Consider the following 14,201-nt stretch of genomic DNA (forward strand, 5'->3'; position numbering starts at 1 on the left):
CTGGACAGATCATGATTTATTTTCTCTCTCTTGCTGAATTATCTCTGAAAAGACCAGCTTACTGTTTTCCAGCCTGTGAAAATGACTTCATACTTTTAAATTATTGTAGTACAAGTAGGTTTATTGAAGTTAATCGTATACATGTCACGTTCATTCAGAACCTTTAAATCCATGTTGGACCAGTCAGATTTGACTAGTTTCGATAAGGTTCTCCGTTTCAAAACAAGTTTAGGGCCACCATGGCCTAGTTAAAGTCATTAAGATCTAACTAGGTCCTTCGAAGCAATGGAAATTTATTTAGAGCCTTCATAAATATATATGTTAATTTAGGTCATTATGATACGTTCGAGTCCCCGCACGTCTATCAGATTAACTCAGGTAAATACAACTCGATTTAGCTGATACCAACGAAGGCAGATTCCAAAAACAAAGATGTATATTTGTTTTTACACGATTATTAATGAAAGTTTCCAAAACTCGTGACTTTCAGCATGGTCGCTACGTAGGCTACCGATTTATATGTATGAGTTAGGAGGCTCAGTGGTTACCGAGTGGCTAAAGGTGCGTGGCGTAGAGTGGACCGGTTGGCTTAGTATGAAGGAGAAGGAGGAGTCATGGAAAGACGAGTATGTTCTGTGGAGGTGACTGTTGTATGACGCGCTGCACTGATTGACAAGAAGAAATAGGAGGGGTGGGGGGAGGAGGAGGAGGATTAGCATTAATACCTATCGATTAATCGAGGATCATTAAGGCAGACGACAAAATTTTGCTAAGTCTCAGTCTTTCCATAGAATACGAATCGCGAACATCGACGTTATATCCCGGGCGCTAATAGTACTGATGGGCTGACTGGGACAAGGAGGAAACAAACCTTTTCCAAGAACCTGGCCGGTCCGAGAAATGAATTCGGGTTTATCCAGCTGTGATCTTGACTCTGTTTACCATGCACCACAGACTCCCATGGGAGGAACGATTTCATTTAGAACTTGTACCCTGATGGGAATGATAGGGTGGTGGCAGAAAAACGATGTGGAGTAGGGTAAGGAATGAGTGGGACAGGCTGAGTCGGTGGTGGATGGAGGGGCAGGGCAGTGTAGTACACCCGGTGTTAGTGGATGTTATTATGAGCTTCATAAAGCTCAACAAATCATTAATAATCAAAGGAGGAACGACAAAAACGTTGTAAAAATAAAGTATCTGTGTAGTTTTTTCCGGTGGGTTCATAGCAAAATTGGAAACTGTATACTTACAACCCAGCTATTTTTATGCCCATTCTGTGGAACTCATGTGCTCACCTTCCCCGGTTCTGGTCGTTTCTATTTTTGAGAGGGAGGGTTGACTCTCTCTAGAATCACTGGGGATGTCACACTGCACAAATATCGCATTATGGGTGAAAGCCCATTGAACAACAAATAAAATATCAAAGCCATGTCTGCCCTCCTTTCACTATTCCTGATCTTTTTCATATAGGTGAGGGGGGTTGACCCCCCAAAAGTCATGGTTGGTAAATCATATGTAGTGGAAAACTTTCGGAGTAACAAAACACTTCAGCCAAATCTTTCCCCTATTTCTGATCATATTTAATTTGTGGGGAAGAGGGGGACTGACCCCTTCAAGAATCAGTGTGGGGGGAGGGGGGTCACGTTGCCTAAATATCGTATGACGGAGGACAGCACATTGTAGAACAGGAACTATGATATCAGAGCGATATCTTCCTTCCTTTCCCTGTTTTCTAACCTTTTACATTTTTGGAGGGTGACTGACCTCCCTGAAAACTGATGGTGGAAATTATTATAGAGTGGAAGACATTATCAAGAAACCTGACAAAATGACCTGAGACGTTTCTTTTATATCCTTGCTCTCAATTTCTCCTATTTTTCATCGTTTTTGGAGGGTGACTGACCCTTCAAGAATCATGGCGGGGGATCATGTCCCACAAACATCACATTACGAATGAGAGTCCATTGTACGCCATGTACTAAGATATCAAAGCCGTATCTACCCTCCTTTCACTCTTTCTGAGAGTTTTACATTGGTCAGTGGGCTGAACTCTGGCCCACTCCCTTAAAAATTATGATTGAAAACTTGTATACTATACTCCACGTTACCAAGTCTGGCACCAAATCAGTGATCTCTCAGCACCTGTAGCATTGACAATGGTCCTCAGTACCGGATATACATTTTTTTATTGCTTTTATATTGGGTCTCAAGGTAATAAATACAGGTTCACCTAGTGCTCAGGATTTACAGCAACACTTCAGGCGTTGAGGACATCGCTGATTGTGCCAAACTTGGTGAAATGGCGTGCAGTGTTCCATTATAAGAGTTATTTTGTGTGGATCAAATCTGAACTGGTATCTGAAAAGGAGTGGATGGGTCCTGCTTTAAGCCTAGCTCTGTGAACTCTTTCAGCTCTGTTTATTATTGCCTCTGATGGGTTGATGTCAGGAGGGGGGCATATGGTATAGCGTTTCGACTGAGGTATTGTATTGCCATCCACATGAAATAAGTATGTATGTGCTTCACTGCTAGAAATTGGATTGCCTGGAGGTGGAGTGTTGCTGAAGGTGGTCTGGTAGTGTGACTGGTTTTTATCTTATTGTGTTACATGTATCTGTCATACAATGACAGGGTTGTTGTGTGTTAGCACAGGATGCCGGGTTGAACTGTGTACCTCATATCAATATATTTTGTAACAGGGAGAAGTTTAATTTCATACTTCAAGTGCGCTGTAGGAATGGTTTCAGTGCAGCCGAGATTATGTGTAGTGTTGTTCTGTGGGGTCCACAAGGTGTTGTAATGGGTGTTATGTGTAGTAGAAACTGTTGCCAGAGAGATATAGGGCATAGTTGGTCTAATACATTATTTGTCGAAGGAGAGTGTTACATTATGCTGCCCGGAGTTTGCCCCGGTAAGTGCTCTGAATGCACTGTGTATGGAGGTGTTACACCTCTTTGTGTGTTGTATGTGATTCTTGAAGGTGAGTCCAGTGTCATCTCTCCAAGTACATTCTTAAGTGTGATGTTATGGCTGTACGTGTTCTGATGTTTGCTGCTGGTGATGAATATGATCATAGATCTGGATGGAGCGATTGTCAGCTTCTTCTCGACTCACGCGAGAAGTGTGTGTGCAGATTGCATCTGCATTGTTATGTGAGGATGTTATAGATATGTAATCTGCATATGAGGCAATTTCTATGGGTAGTTGGGGTGTGGGAATATCATGCATGTATAAACTTAAAGTGCTGGTGAAAGAACGGAGCCCTGTCTCACTTCGTTGGGAAAGTTTCGTGTTCGTGATGGCTTGGCCTGAAATGTAACATGAGCTTGTCTACCAGATAAGAATTTGGCATGCAAGCGTTTGGTGCTGTTCTTCATTTTGTGTTGTAGGTTTTGGTGACTTGTTTGCAACAGGGGGTAGTATTAGAGGCTTTATTATGTCTATTGTAAGAAATTTTCTACATTGTGCGGGTCTGGTGGAATTGATGCTTCTCAGGTGCATGTTGTCTGATATTGGTTAGTAAGGTGTTTCCGGAGTGTAGTGTTCTGAAATCCTGTTTTGTGTGAGCAGTGTGGCCGTGGGCTGTGACTAAAAAGATTTTAGATTTCATTAATGTATCTTGAATGGCGTGCAATGTAGCATTATGGGTCTGTATGAGAGAGAGTGTTTTAGATCCTTGGTTGGTTTATGCATAATGATGATTGTTCCATGTTCTCAAATTATGGAAATGCTGCAATGTGCAATAGAGTAGATGCTGATGTTTGTGAGGCCCTGGATGTCATGTGGTCGGAAGTGTGTCAGGTGTAGTTTGCTGGAGGCTATCCAGCCTTATGTTTTCCAAGCATTTTACTGTCTTCATAATGTGACATGCACGTTCTGGAGTGAAAGGAATTACCCTGTGGTCCTGTGGAAAGGACTGTCTATGCCGAGAGAAGATTGGTTTTCCGCCTCGGTTGGTGTGAAGCTACGTATGTTTGCGTAGTGGGCTCGAGTATGTCTGTTTCTTATGGTGTATGCTTTGCACTTAAATGGATTTGGAGTATTTATTCTTTGTGGCACTTTTCACGTTTAAATTTATTCTCATAATTTTTTTCGTTTTTTTACTGGGTCATTCGTATTCTGATCGCCTATAATCATATTCAATATCAAATTTTACATATATTTAATTTGTCGTAACGCATGGAAGTGAAGCTTGGACCCAAGCCATGAGAGCGAGCAGTAGGAGTTATCTGAGAGGAACATGCTGAGTTACATGGAGAGACAATCGGCAAATGAGAAAGTGAAGGAGTGCTTTGGTGTTGATATGGATGTGACTGAAAGTAGGCCTATTAGCAATAATATGAGACTGACTGGCCACATGGAGAGAATGGAGAATAAGTGGCTGACTAGAAGAAAGTAAGTGAGGTGAGGTGGAGAAGGCAAGAGGAGACTGCCGATTGTATGAAGGGATGAGGTGAGAGATAAATGAGATTAGGGGATGTGAGGTGCAGTGACAGTAGCCTCACAGTAGGGGTCGCGTGGTGAATTGTTTGTAGCTGCCTCTTTCGGGATTAAAACTTTTAGCTATGAATAGATTAAAAGGTTTCATCTCTTGGTACTTCCGTTGCATTTACCTATAAAGACATACATACGTAGACTACATACCTATCTATCAATCTATTTGTTTTTTCTGCTTGTCTATCTATCTATTTATCTACCTACCTACCTATCTGTCTATCTGTAAAACTTTAATATATATATATATATATATATATATATATATATATATATATATATATATATATATATATATATATATATATATATATATATATATATGTGTGTGTGTGTGTGTGTGTGTGTGTGTGTGTGTGTGTGCAGCTAATTCCTTCCAAACTGCTTGTTATGTACCCTTCGTCAGTGCTTCAGACTACTTTCATTTCATTCCCTTCAGGTCTTCATTTCTGAGCCAGGTAGACGAAGTCGATGGTCATTATTTTTGTACGAAATGTATGTGTGTGTCTGTGTCGAAAACTCAAATCTCAGAAAGTATTTATTGTAGAAGGAAAATTTATTAATATAAGTTGTTTAGAATCACAACTTGAGTTCACGTCACTCAACCAGCATTGGGAGTCATCCAGGATTGATAAATAAGAGTCATGTTTTCATCTAACAGTATTTTTACAGTCTACCTGGCTCACAGATGAAGGGTAGTCTTGTTTTTTCTATAATTCTTCTGTAGTCTCGTATATCGATATCAGATTCCTGAATATCTCCTCTACCCAGCCCCTCTCCTCTCCCTCTCGGTTCAGGGGAAACCAGTGGTAGAGAAGGAGTTAATGGAAGTTGCAATAAATTTCTCCTGTTTACAAAGTCTCTCCTAAGCTGAATGGCATTTGTCTTTTGGTATCAAGAATAAATTATATAATATGCCATAAAAATGAGAATTTAAATTCGTAATTTCCTGTGCCCAGCACCACATCTATTATCCCTTTCTTTTCCATGACTTCGTTTGACGTCAAAATCCCTACATTAATGATCACTTACCTTCACTGCCAACTTAATAACCAAACTTTCTTAAGCATTTCCCACTCTTTGTAACTTTTATTTTTTCAAACTAAATAAACTTCCCTACTAAAATTTTACGTAGTCTATTCTTTCTCTAATTCACTAAGTTTCCCAACTTTCCACACTGAGATGGAATGCTTGACCCTTCCTTCTCATCTCTGTCTTTGTTACTCTCTAATCCTTGCATCATATCGCACATGAAATTATCTGAGTCCTCCCTGTTTCCTGCCTCCACTCTCCCGTCCCGACCCATCTCATCGACCCATAGCCATTTAACTCTTTGTTATCTTGCTTTCTTCCCCTCCCTCAGCCACACAGACAGACATTTACCCACTGCCGGACACCACACTCAGCACAGTAAATATTTAGCACATCCTTCAGGTTTTTAAAGGAAGAGTTATATGCCGAAGGAATAACGTGTCGCAGTGTTCATTACCAAGGCAGCCAGGTTTAGTAGTAATGACTTTAGATTTCTGTTCATCCATGACTTTTAAACTGCTGGTATCACGAGGGAGAAAAAGTAAACATGACCAGCTCATTGCCAATATATTTTTTTTTGCAGAAAGAACAAGGACAGTATAAAATCTTCCTGTCTTTTGTTCCTTCAGCAAAATTATACTTACACTACCCCGAGTTATTTTTTTTACATGAAAATGCAGAAAGTTGTCATATCTCATCTCCCTGCAAATTTAAATCTGATTTATGAGATGGAAGTGATCATGAGATTGTTTGTGAATCTAGATGCTGTCCTGTATCCCCGTTTACTATGTGTAAAGTTTCAGAAACATATTCGGACGACTTACTGTAAATGTTATATACAGAAATTATGGTTCACTTAATTGATAGAACCCACTTTTCCAGAAAAAAATAAAATCATCCCAGTCCCTGGCAATGAATGAATCTGGAAGGATACAAATGTGATTAACTGCAAGAATTTATTCATAACAAAGTTTAAATTTCAGCTGGGAATAAATGCCTGGATTTAAAGTCCGGTAGTACAGTGATGAAAAGGAAAATCCTCCCGGAAGTACACATACAGTGGTTGGCGCGGGAGAGACAGCAACAGATGGAGACAGAGCAGGTCAGTGATTTGCTGAGTGTTGTATGTAGTGTGACATCAGAGAGCGGCTCTACAACCAAGGGGATGAAGCGGATTCTATCAGACTGGGATATCATGACTGACATCATGGAAAGAAAGGTAACCATTCAAATGATCAAATTATTTAGCTTTTTCTATTCTACACAATTATATTCAATTTGTGAAGATACAATGCCAGTGAAAGGCTAAAGAATGCTGTATCTAAGCTCTCCAGTACAAAAACCTATCCCTACATGAATAAGATTGTTAAGAAATACAAAATAAGAACATTTAATAAGAATATTAAATATTTACTAATGGGTTGATAAGACTCTTTGAATGGGACTTGTTCCCCAAGGTCATCGTGTAGTTATCCATGAGGTTGATTTCCTGTTATGAATTCCTTCTCTCACCTCCCTTTCCCCCTCCCAGAAAAAAAAAAAAAATCATCAACGTACATTATTCAGCTTAAATGAACGCTGTATGATAACTTCGTCCTCTTAAAACCACATAAAGCTCTTTTTGCGTTCTCTTGATTTATGTGACGTTCGCTGCAAATAAATGTATACGCAACAGTAAGTCATATGGAAAAGAAGTCCAGCTGCTTTGTTTAACTTTGGGTTTTGGTGGAACGTTAATGAGTGATTAAAAGAATGGTAACAGATGAACCAGGAAATGGTGGAAAAGATGTACTTGGCAGTGGTTAACAACATTGTAAAGCATAACGGCTAAGTTCGGATGTGGCTGAGGCTATTTATCTTATCAATTCAATTCAAGACATAGACTAATAAGCCTGTTATCAAAATTTAGTCTGTTTTCAAGGTTTAGTATTACAAACACACACACACACACACACACACACACACACACACACACACACACACACACACACACTAAACAAGCTCACACCAACCACCATTTCATCCTTTAATTCCAGGACTTATTTTAAAAACTCATTCTTCTGCTGTCCAAGCAATTTTATTTTTTAAAGAGGAATTTAAGGAATTGAAATGGTCTGATAAAACCTCCATTAATGGCTTCGCTACAGGAAGTGGTGTGTGTATTAAAAAAAATCGTCTTAACGAAACAATAATAATAATAAAGTACGTCAATAGGATAAATGTAATGAAAGCAATGAAGAAAGGCAAAATGATGAAAGCCACAGGAACTGATGAAGTGTGTGGTGAAATGTTGAAGTATGGGGGAGAAACAATAAGAGAATTCATATGGATGATGTGAAGATTGGCCTGAAAGGAAGGTAGAGTCCAGGAGAATTGGAAGTCAGGTATAATTATTTTCCTGCACAAAGGAAAAAGGGGAAAAAGAAGTGCCTGGTAATCATAGGGCATTTTCTTTTTTAGTTTACAGGGAAAAGTATATGGTAGGATCCTTATTGAAAGAGTTAGGGGAATGACAGACGAATTTCGCCAGGACTGCAGTGCGTGTGGATGGTGAGCCAGGTGAATTTTCGTAATTGTATGCTGGATTGAAACAGGGATGTGTCATGTCCCCTGGTTGTTCGGTTTGTATATGGATGGAGTTATAAAAAAGATACAAGGTAGGCCAGAGTATGGTGGGGCAACCCTAATGAGAGAGGTGTAACTTGCAATACTTTGGTGATAGAAACTCCGTGTACAAACGGCTAGATAAGGAGTTTATTACGAGCTCACAGTAAAATAGTCTGCCCGTCTTGGCTGCCTGCTATCAACTGATGCAATAACGCCTTCTTCCCAGGCTTCAGGTCCTGGGAAAGCGTGCTAAGTCAGCAAGTTTAGTGGGGACATGTATGCATTGGGGGGGGACGTATATACATCGGGGGTAGACATATTGTGGAGGGGGTACATTACTCCCCCGGGTAGCTGAGATGGTGTCTCCTGACACCAGGAGTTAAATGGGGTTTGATGATAGGAGTAAGGCAGGACCGGGGAGGTTTGTACAAGGGATAAGTATGATACAGGGGCAGTAGGGGGAGACATGGCCATGTTGAGGAGAGGAAAGTAGAAGGATATATACATATAAGATATACAAGGATTAATAGGTACGAGTCCAGTAAGGGTCGAAGGGATACATAGACCTAATGGGAATTACACAATAATAGTTTGATACATGATAAACAAGGAGTAGATATGAGAGAGCTATTGTTCTTCGTTCATTTTTTTTTTTTTTGTATTTTCTGTAGGATACACTGTCACTCAGTAATGCATTAAAGAAATACCATCATTTTCTAGTAGGTAGAGTTCTGTTCACAGTTTGGTTAATTGTCAGATGGCAATGGGAGTCACTGAATGTGAGGGCACTAAGTACGGGGAGTTTCTACGTCGTGTGTAGGGCGTACTATGCCTGTAGCGACTCTGATTTCCTGGAGTCGACGTTCCATTTTTCTGACACAACAATGCACTGCACAGATGATGAGTAGAAAACCTATGAAAGTGATAACCACAGGGGGAAACACAACTGTTGGATGAACCCATGAACGGCTGAAGGCCAGAGAAAATTGATCCATAATGAAATCACTGTCATTGAGGAAGGTTAGCATGCGCAAGTTAGGGGAGGTGATGGTAATGTTGGCAGACGGTAGGGTTGAAGGCATGTCGATTGGTTGAAAGATGTCATAGGAGTGTTTACGGACAGCTTGGTGATAGCGAGTGGCGTAATTGATGACGGACTCTGATTTGACGGTACAATAGTCAGGTGCTTTGTAGAGACCACTAGCGGGGACGGATCGAACCGAAGAACCAGGACACATGATTGTGACAGAGATGGGAACAGCAAAGAAGAAGTACTGGACATGGTTGAGGTGAGCATGGTGGACCGGGAGGTCAGGAGCTGAGACAAAAGAACAGGCCGAGTAGATGGAATGGTTGCCAACTAAAGCAGACTCACAGGGTGTAGCACTGCTAGGGAAGATAGTGAAAAGGTGGGCAGCACAGAGACGAGAGGTCGGAGTAAGGGAGGAACATTGCTGGAGGTCTGTGGAAGAAAGGAAGGCAACGGAAAGATGATCATGGGAGAGGAGGAAATATTCTGAAGGAACAGATACTTGTAACAAGGAGTTGTTGAGGCGGAAAGGGAAAGGAATGATGTGGAAAAGGTTAAAGGTTATGGCAGAACGGAGAGGAATATGGACAACGACGTCTGTGGTAAGAAGAATGGCTTTGAGAACAGGATAATAATATTCAAGGGAGGAGTACGGGAGGACTGGGGAGAGACCGAAGGTGGAGTGAGCCCATTCCAGGACAGAATGGAGAGCTGAGACAGGTACTAAGTCGGCAGTGACACGTCCATTGATAGCATCGACCAGGATATGAACCAAGGTAGAGACTTGAGACAGGAGAGAGTCAATGGCCAGTTGGAGATTATCCATGTTGAGTTTGAGGTAGAAGAACTGAGAGATAACGTTGAGATCTGAAAGGTGGCGTTGTAAGATATTGGTGAAATTGTTTAGAGTGGACGTGACTTCTTTGAGTTGGGTCGTGAGCTTCTGTAACATAGTGTGTTGGATTTTAATGACTCGGCGTTGTGATTCTAGGGCTGAAGCTAAATGAGTGAGATCAGATTTGAAGCCAGAAATGTCACGGGCTGTAGCAACGCCAAACAAGCCACTCAGAATCTCACCGCCGAAGTTGAAGAGACCACGTTTCACACGAGAACGACCCACGGCTGTCTGAATGGAAAATGTGTCATTGAGCTCAGTGAATCTGTTACTTATGTATTGCAATTGCCAGGAGAGTGGTAGGAAAAGGTTATAGAGTTACTCATTCGGGTTGTGTGTCCCCATGAGGGCCGTGAGATGGGTCCTGATTCCGCAGAGCTGGTGCGCGTAGGCAGGTAGGGCAATGGCTACGTCGGCCAGGGGCGCAAGATCGTAGTGCAAGGAGGCTACGTCTTCGATAAGCATTACCTCGCCTCCCGAGCTGACCAAGGCCCCGGGACGTACTCCACCATCGTCCTGACCTGACCCAGACCCCAGGAGGGTCAGCACTGCCAGCAGGGAGATCGCTAACATCGTACCTAGAAAATCAGGGTAGAGTTAATGGGGGAGGTCGTGAAGAGGTTGATGGGCAGAGCGCGGTTTGGACCGATAGTGATTGGTTGATGAATGAGCAGGTGGAGGTGGAGAGGAAGGAGACTGAGGGATAGGTGGAGACAAGGTAAACTGAGGGATGTGTGGAGGGGAAGAGGGGGCAGGAGGTTGTGTAAGTGACTCTTCCAACACGAGGCCACGGGGTGCTCGCTTTAAGTCATCGACGTGGACCCATCTGGTGTCCCTAGTGGACAGGTCCTGGAGGTGAAATTTGATGCCTTGTTGAGTGAGGACGCGGTGGGGCCCTGTAAATTTGTCATCCAACTTGGAGGAACGCGTATGGGAATGAGCAAAGACAAGATCGCCTACCTTGATAGTGATAGGAGAGGCGGACTTATGTTGGCGCTGCAGCATGTCCTCCTGAGAGGAAGCCAAAGTGGATTGGACATATTGGTGGATTGTCTGGAAGTTGGCCAATTTTAGTTTAACATAATCATCCATGTTGTAGATGGGTTCTGGCTTTGAGGATAAGAGAGTATGGGAGGTCCTTGTCAAAACCAAAGAGGACAAAGAAGGGAGATTCAGCAATGGATGCATTGATGGAGCTATTGATTGAGGATGCCACTTGGGGAATCCAGTCATCCCAGGACGAACTATGGGAGCCTAGATGTCTGAGGCACTCTAAGATTTTTCAGTTGTGGCGTTCTACAAGGCCATTGGAAGCCGGATGGTTAGGCACGACATTGCATTTACTGATATGAAAGCAGCGACAGATCTCATCTAGAAGGCTATTGTTGATCTCTGTACCGTTGTCAGTAAGAATGGTATGAGGGGTACTGAACGGGCAAATTACGTGATCTACAAAAGCGCGTGCAATGCTCTTCGCGGTCTTGTCGGAGAGGGGTACGAGGACACAGTAGCGGGAAAAGTGGTCGACTGCTACGAACAAGTACTCAGCGCCAGATTCTGTGAGAGGTAGTTTTAAGAGATCGATTGAGACAGTTTCCCATGGTCATGATGGGATTGGGTATTGTAAGAGAGGTCCTGGTAAGCCCGTTGATCCTTTGTGGCGGTGGCAGGAGAGGCAAGAGTCACAGTGGGCATTGATATCGCAGCGCATGGTTGGCCAATAGTATTTGAGACGTCCTTGGCGCAAGCATCGGTCTTTACCTGGATGGGAAGCTTGAGGAGTATTATGAACAATATGAAGAACCTTTGATATCAGGGCAGTGGGGACAACAAGTTGGCGTACTTCGCGATTGGGCATATCTTTGCCTGTTAGCAGTGTTTTCCTGTACAAGAGATCATCATCTAGCATGAACTCATCTAGTGATACTGGCAGAGTAGGTAAGGTCGAGGCATCGCCAGATTCTAGGAAATAAATGACTTTGGACCACATGGGGTCTTGGCGCTGAAAGTTTCGAACAACTTCTGACGTTAGTGTAGTGTTTTCAGTTACTTCGGACTGCAGTGATGTTTTACCTGCTGCTACGTGACGTGAGAGTGCGTCTGCGACTACATTCAACTTGCCTGGTACATATTGAAAAGTGGGATTAAAGTCCTGGATGATGACAGACCATCTAGCTAGCCTACCTGTTAGGTTGCGATTCTTGAACAAATCACATAGTGGAAGGTGGTCTGTTTGGATATGCACTGGATAACCATAGACTATATCTCTGAAATGTTTCAAGGACCAGACTACCACTAGCGCTTCGAGATCTGTGACACTGTAGTTGCGTTCAGCGGTTGTAAGGGTGCGACTAGCATACGCTATTACGCGCTTCCTTGATACTTCATCGAGTTGCATCAAAACGGCACCAAGTCCAGTGCCTGAGGCGTCTGTGCAGAGAAGGAAGGGTGTGGTATAATCAGGGAATGCTAGAACAGCGGCATTTACAAGAGCTGTCTTTAGCTTTTGGAAGGCCTGTGACTGGTCGTGAGTCCAAACAAAGGGCACATTCTGCTTGAGTAAGTGGGTCAGAGGAGCGGCGATCTTTGCATAATCCCGTATGAATCGACGATAATAGCCACTGAGGCCCAGGAAACTTCGTACAGCTTCGGTAGTGGTAGGTTCTGGGAAGTTAATAATCGCCTTAGTTTTATCCTCATTAGTATGAATGCCTTGTGCATCTACGACATGGCCTAGGAATTTGATTTTCTGTCGCAGGAAGTCACATTTACTGAGATTGATTTTCAGGCTGGCGAGCTGGAGGCGTTCAAAGACTTGCTGGAGTTTGGTAAAATGATCAGGGATGGATTTACTCACAACAATGATATCATCTAGGTAAGCAAAAAGAGAGTGTCCCATCATACCGCTGAAGACTGAATGGATAAGTCGTATGAACACGGAAGGAGCATTTCTCAGACCAAAAGGGAGTCTCTTAAACTGAAAATGTCCGGAAGGGGTGCTAAAGGCTGTAACTGGGCGAGAGGACTCTTCCATTTCGACCTGCCAGTACCCGCTGAGGAGGTCTAAAGATGAAAAGACTACGTTATTTTCACCAAGGGATTCTAGCAAATCAGTGAGGACGGGTAACGGGAAACGGTCTGGAACGGTGACAGAATTAACCTTACGATAGTCGACTACTGGTCTAAAGTTGCCGTCCTTCTTTGGTACTAAGAAAAGTGGGCTATTCCATGGACTGACGGAGGGTTCAGTAATGTCTTGGTCTAACATGTTCTGTACCATTTGATCTGTCTGCTTTCTCTTGCTGTGAGGAAATCGATACGCTGGTATGTAAATCGGCTGAGTTCCTGGTAGTAGTTCAATCATATGTTTGACAAGGTCTGTTCTACCCGTCGGTTCACCGGGTAAGGGAACCACGTTTCTGTACGAGGTCAGAAGCTCGAGGAGTTGAGGCGTATTTTCTGGGAAATCTGTGCAAGTGAGATGTGAGAGCATATCGGGTGAATATGTCGGCGCAGATCCCGTGCAGTTAATAGTACATATACCGATTGGCGTACTATCATCAGTCTGAATAGTAGGAATTGAGGAATCCTGGCACACCTTTACGACCGCTGGGTATACTAGGAAGTCTCCAATCTTTACACCACTTTTAAGTTTTAGTGGAGCATTTGTGACATTGGGCAAGTACAGGTAGCATAAACTGTCCTCTAAGACTGTACACTACGCTGACTCATAAGTCAAGCCATTCACACAACACGTCTCAGGTAGTGTTAGTACATCCACTCCTTCTTTCGCACCGGCAACACAAACAAAGACTTTGGTGAACTCATGCGGTAACAAAATTGTGCACGTATTCGTTACTGCACGTTTCGTCTCTGCGTGTTGGAGAAGATCATTCATCCTGTGTGAGGTAGGTAACTGAGACATGTCTGAGTCAGCGATAGTGTTGTCGGGAGAGGAGGTAAGAGCCATGTCCGAAGGTTGAGATGATGTATCAGTAGACATTGAGGAATTTATGTCCCTGCTCGCAGTCAGTAAAGGAATGATCACTGTATTCTCAGATGATGATAGTGGTGGTTTGGGCTGGGTTGGACTATTTGGTAGTGATAGGGACAGAGGTAATTGAAGGACTGATTTGATTGTAA

Source organism: Coenobita brevimanus, chromosome 55 (genome assembly GCF_032717465.1).
Source record: "Coenobita brevimanus isolate Jiangsu-jjx chromosome 55, ASM3271746v2, whole genome shotgun sequence".
In the NCBI taxonomy this organism is placed as follows: Eukaryota; Metazoa; Arthropoda; class Malacostraca; order Decapoda; family Coenobitidae; genus Coenobita; species Coenobita brevimanus.